This window comes from Idiotropiscis lumnitzeri, unplaced genomic scaffold, assembly GCF_059441095.1.
Source record: "Idiotropiscis lumnitzeri isolate Australia: NSW breed Sydney's pygmy pipehorse unplaced genomic scaffold, RoL_Ilum_1.0 HiC_scaffold_82, whole genome shotgun sequence".
In the NCBI taxonomy this organism is placed as follows: domain Eukaryota; kingdom Metazoa; phylum Chordata; class Actinopteri; order Syngnathiformes; family Syngnathidae; genus Idiotropiscis; species Idiotropiscis lumnitzeri.
In genome coordinates this window covers 668229-674074 of record NW_028283620.1, presented here as the reverse complement: position 1 = coordinate 674074, position 5846 = coordinate 668229, and positions in this window count along the sequence as shown.

Here is a 5846-nt window from a genome sequence, read left to right as displayed (position 1 = left end):
AATGAATTTTCAGCACTAAAAAAACCAAACTTTTATAACAGCTAAACCAAACGTTTCCAATGTAAATTTCCACCTTTATATAGTGTAAAAAGGCATCCTGAAGCCTGGGAAGTCATTAATTTGATTGTCCAGTATTTCCCTTATGAGATAATGCCTCACATAGCAAATGTGTACAGTGCGAGCTGAAAATGCATTTTCAGCACTAAAAAAACAAACTTATATAACACCTAAACCAAACGTTTCCAATGTAAATTTCCACCTTTATATAGTGTAAAAAGACATCCTGAAGCCTGGGCAGTCATTAATTTGATTGTCCAATATTTCCCTTATGAGATAATGCCTCTCATAGCAAATGTGTACAGCGCGAGCTGAAAATGCATTTACAGCACTAAAAAACCAAACTTTTATAACAGCTAAACCAAACGTTTCCAATGTAAATTTCCACCTTTATATAGTGTAAAAAGACATCCTGAAGCCTGGGCAGTCATTAATTTGATTGTCCAATATTTCCCTTATGAGATAATGCCTCTCATAGCAAATGTGTACAGCGCGAGCTGAAAATGCATTTTCAGCACTAAAAAACCAAACTTTTATAACAGCTAAACCAAACGTTTCAAATGTAAATTTCCACCTTTATATAGTGTAAAAAGACATCCTGAAGCCTGGGCAGTCATTAATTTGATTGTCCAATATTTCCCTTATGAGATAATGCCTCTCATAGCAAATGTGTACAGTGCGAGCTGAAAATGCATTTACAGCACTAAAAAAACAAACTTTTATAACAGCTAAACCAAACGTTTCCAATGTAAATTTCCACCTTTATATAGTGTAAAAAGACATCCTGAAGCCTGGGCAGTCATTAATTTGATTGTCCAATATTTCCCTTATGAGATAATGCCTCTCATAGCAAATGTGTACAGTGCGAGCTGAAAATGCATTTACAGCACTAAAAAAACAAACTTTTATAACAGCTAAACCAAACGTTTCCAATGTAAATTTCCACCTTTATATAGTGTAAAAAGACATCCTGAAGCCTGGGCAGTCATTAATTTGATTGTCCAATATTTCCCTTATGAGATAATGCCTCTCATAGCAAATGTGTACAGCGCGAGCTGAAAATGCATTTACAGCACTAAAAAACCAAACTTTTATAACAGCTAAACCAAACGTTTCCAATGTAAATTTCCACCTTTATATAGTGTAGAAAGGCATCCTGAAGCCTGGAAAGTCATTAATTTGATTGTCCAGTATTTCCTTCATGAGATATTGCAACACTTAGAAAAAGTGTACAGCGCCAGCAGACAATGAATTTTCAGCACTAAAAAAACGAAACTTCATTAACAGCTAAACCAAACGTTTCCAATGTAAATTTCCACATTTATAGAGTGTAAAAAGGCATCCTGAAGCCTGGGAAGTCATTAATTTGATTGTCCAGTATTTCCCTTATGAGATAATGCCTCACATAGCAAATGTGTACAGTGCGAGCTGAAAATGCATTTACAGCACTAAAAAAACAAACTTTTATAACAGCTAAACCAAACGTTTCCAATGTAAATTTCCACCTTTATATAGTGTAGAAAGGCATCCTGAAGCCTGGAAAGTCATTAATTTGATTGTCCAGTATTTCCTTCATGAGATATTGCAACACTTAGAAAAAGTGTACAGCGCCAGCAGACAATGAATTTTCAGCACTAAATAAACGAAACTTCATTAACAGCTAAAGTAAACGTTTCCAATGTAAATTTCCACCTTTATATAGTGTAAAAGGACATCCTGAAGCCTGGGCAGTCATTAATTTTATTGTCCAATATTTCCCTTATGAGATAATGCCTCTCATAGCAAATGTGTACAGTGCGAGCTGAAAATGCATTTACAGCACTAAAAAAACAAACTTTTATAACAGCTAAACCAAACGTTTCCAATGTAAATTTCCACCTTTATATAGTGTAAAAAGACATCCTGAAGCCTGGGCAGTCATTAATTTGATTGTCCAATATTTCCCTTATGAGATAATGCCTCTCATAGCAAATGTGTACAGCGCGAGCTGAAAATGCATTTACAGCACTAAAAAACCAAACTTTTATAACAGCTAAACCAAACGTTTCCAATGTAAATTTCCACCTTTATATAGTGTAGAAAGGCATCCTGAAGCCTGGAAAGTCATTAATTTGATTGTCCAGTATTTCCTTCATGAGATATTGCAACACTTAGAAAAAGTGTACAGCGCCAGTAGACAATGAATTTTCAGCACTAAAAAAACGATACTTCATTAACAGCTAAACTAAACGTTTCCAATGTAAATTTCCACCTTTATATAGTGTAAAAAGACATCCTGAAGCCTGGGCAGTCATTAATATGATTGTCCAATATTTCCCTTATGAGATAATGCCTCTCATAGCAAATGTGTACAGCGCGAGCTGAAAATGCATTTACAGCACTAAAAAACCAAACTTTTATAACAGCTAAACCAAACGTTTCCAATGTAAATTTCCACCTTTATATAGTGTAGAAAGGCATCCTGGAGCCTGGAAAGTCATTAATTTGATTGTCCAGTATTTCCTTCATGAGATATTGCAACACTTAGAAAAAGTGTACAGCGCCAGCAGACAATGAATTTTCAGCACTAAAAAAACCAAACTTTTATAACAGCTAAACCAAACGTTTCCAATGTAAATTTCCACCTTTATATAGTGTAAAAAGGCATCCTGAAGCCTGGGAAGTCATTAATTTGATTGTCCAGTATTTCCCTTATGAGATAATGCCTCACATAGCAAATGTGTACAGTGCGAGCTGAAAATGCATTTTCAGCACTAAAAAAACAAACTTATATAACACCTAAACCAAACGTTTCCAATGTAAATTTCCACCTTTATATAGTGTAAAAAGACATCCTGAAGCCTGGGCAGTCATTAATTTGATTGTCCAATATTTCCCTTATGAGATCATGCCTCTCATAGCAAATGTGTACAGCGCGAGCTGAAAATGCATTTACAGCACTAAAAAACCAAACTTTTATAACAGCTAAACCAAACGTTTCCAATGTAAATTTCCACCTTTATATAGTGTAAAAAGACATCCTGAAGCCTGGGCAGTCATTAATTTGATTGTCCAATATTTCCCTTATGAGATAATGCCTCTCATAGCAAATGTGTACAGCGCGAGCTGAAAATGCATTTTCAGCACTAAAAAACCAAACTTTTATAACAGCTAAACCAAACGTTTCAAATGTAAATTTCCACCTTTATATAGTGTAAAAAGACATCCTGAAGCCTGGGCAGTCATTAATTTGATTGTCCAATATTTCCCTTATGAGATAATGCCTCTCATAGCAAATGTGTACAGTGCGAGCTGAAAATGCATTTACAGCACTAAAAAAACAAACTTTTATAACAGCTAAACCAAACGTTTCCAATGTAAATTTCCACCTTTATATAGTGTAAAAAGACATCCTGAAGCCTGGGCAGTCATTAATTTGATTGTCCAATATTTCCCTTATGAGATAATGCCTCTCATAGCAAATGTGTACAGTGCGAGCTGAAAATGCATTTACAGCACTAAAAAAACAAACTTTTATAACAGCTAAACCAAACGTTTCCAATGTAAATTTCCACCTTTATATAGTGTAAAAAGACATCCTGAAGCCTGGGCAGTCATTAATTTGATTGTCCAATATTTCCCTTATGAGATAATGCCTCTCATAGCAAATGTGTACAGCGCGAGCTGAAAATGCATTTACAGCACTAAAAAACCAAACTTTTATAACAGCTAAACCAAACGTTTCCAATGTAAATTTCCACCTTTATATAGTGTAGAAAGGCATCCTGAAGCCTGGAAAGTCATTAATTTGATTGTCCAGTATTTCCTTCATGAGATATTGCAACACTTAGAAAAAGTGTTACAGCGCCAGCAGACAATGAATTTTCAGCACTAAAAAAACGATACTTCATTAACAGCTAAACCAAACGTTTCCAATGTAAATTTCCACCTTTATATAGTGTAAAAAGACATCCTGAAGCCTGGGCAGTCATTAATATGATTGTCCAATATTTCCCTTATGAGATAATGCCTCACATAGCAAATGTGTACAGTGCGAGCTGAAAATGCATTTTCAGCACTAAAAAACCAAACTTTTATAACAGCTAAACCAAACGCTTCCAATGTAAATTTCCACCTTTATATAGTGTAAAAAGACATCCTGAAGCCTGGGCAGTCATTAATTTGATTGTCCAGTATTTCCCTTATGAGATAATGCCTCACATAGCAAATGTGTACAGCGCGAGCTGAAAATGCATTTACAGCACTAAAAAAACAAACTTTTATAACAGCTAAACCAAACGTTTCCAATGTAAATTTCCACATTTATAGAGTGTAAAAATGCATCCTGAAGCCTGGGAAGTCATTAATTTGATTGTCCAGTATTTCCCTTATGAGATAATGCCTCACATAGCAAATGTGTACATTGCGAGCTGAAAATGCATTTTCAGCACTAAAAAACCAAACTTTTATAACAGCTAAACCAAACGTTTCCAATGTAAATTTCCACCTTTATATAGTGTAAAAAGACATCCTGAAGCCTGGGCAGTCATTAATTTGATTGTCCAATATTTCCCTTATGAGATAATGCCTCTCATAGCAAATGTGTACAGCGCGAGCTGAAAATGCATTTACAGCACTAAAAAACCAAACTTTTATAACAGCTAAACCAAACGTTTCCAATGTAAATTTCCACCTTTATATAGTGTAGAAAGGCATCCTGAAGCCTGGAAAGTCATTAATTTGATTGTCCAGTATTTCCTTCATGAGATATTGCAACACTTAGAAAAAGTGTACAGCGCCAGTAGACAATGAATTTTCAGCACTAAAAAAACGATACTTCATTAACAGCTAAACTAAACGTTTCCAATGTAAATTTCCACCTTTATATAGTGTAAAAAGACATCCTGAAGCCTGGGCAGTCATTAATATGATTGTCCAATATTTCCCTTATGAGATAATGCCTCTCATAGCAAATGTGTACAGCGCGAGCTGAAAATGCATTTACAGCACTAAAAAACCAAACTTTTATAACAGCTAAACCAAACGTTTCCAATGTAAATTTCCACCTTTATATAGTGTAGAAAGGCATCCTGAAGCCTGGAAAGTCATTAATTTGATTGTCCAGTATTTCCTTCATGAGATATTGCAACACTTAGAAAAAGTGTTACAGCGCCAGCAGACAATGAATTTTCAGCACTAAAAAAACGATACTTCATTAACAGCTAAACCAAACGTTTCCAATGTAAATTTCCACCTTTATATAGTGTAAAAAGACATCCTGAAGCCTGGGCAGTCATTAATATGATTGTCCAATATTTCCCTTATGAGATAATGCCTCACATAGCAAATGTGTACAGTGCGAGCTGAAAATGCATTTTCAGCACTAAAAAACCAAACTTTTATAACAGCTAAACCAAACGCTTCCAATGTAAATTTCCACCTTTATATAGTGTAAAAAGACATCCTGAAGCCTGGGCAGTCATTAATTTGATTGTCCAGTATTTCCCTTATGAGATAATGCCTCACATAGCAAATGTGTACAGCGCGAGCTGAAAATGCATTTACAGCACTAAAAAAACAAACTTTTATAACAGCTAAACCAAACGTTTCCAATGTAAATTTCCACATTTATAGAGTGTAAAAATGCATCCTGAAGCCTGGGAAGTCATTAATTTGATTGTCCAGTATTTCCCTTATGAGATAATGCCTCACATAGCAAATGTGTACATTGCGAGCTGAAAATGCATTTTCAGCACTAAAAAACCAAACTTTTATAACAGCTAAACCAAACGTTTCCAATGTAAATTTCC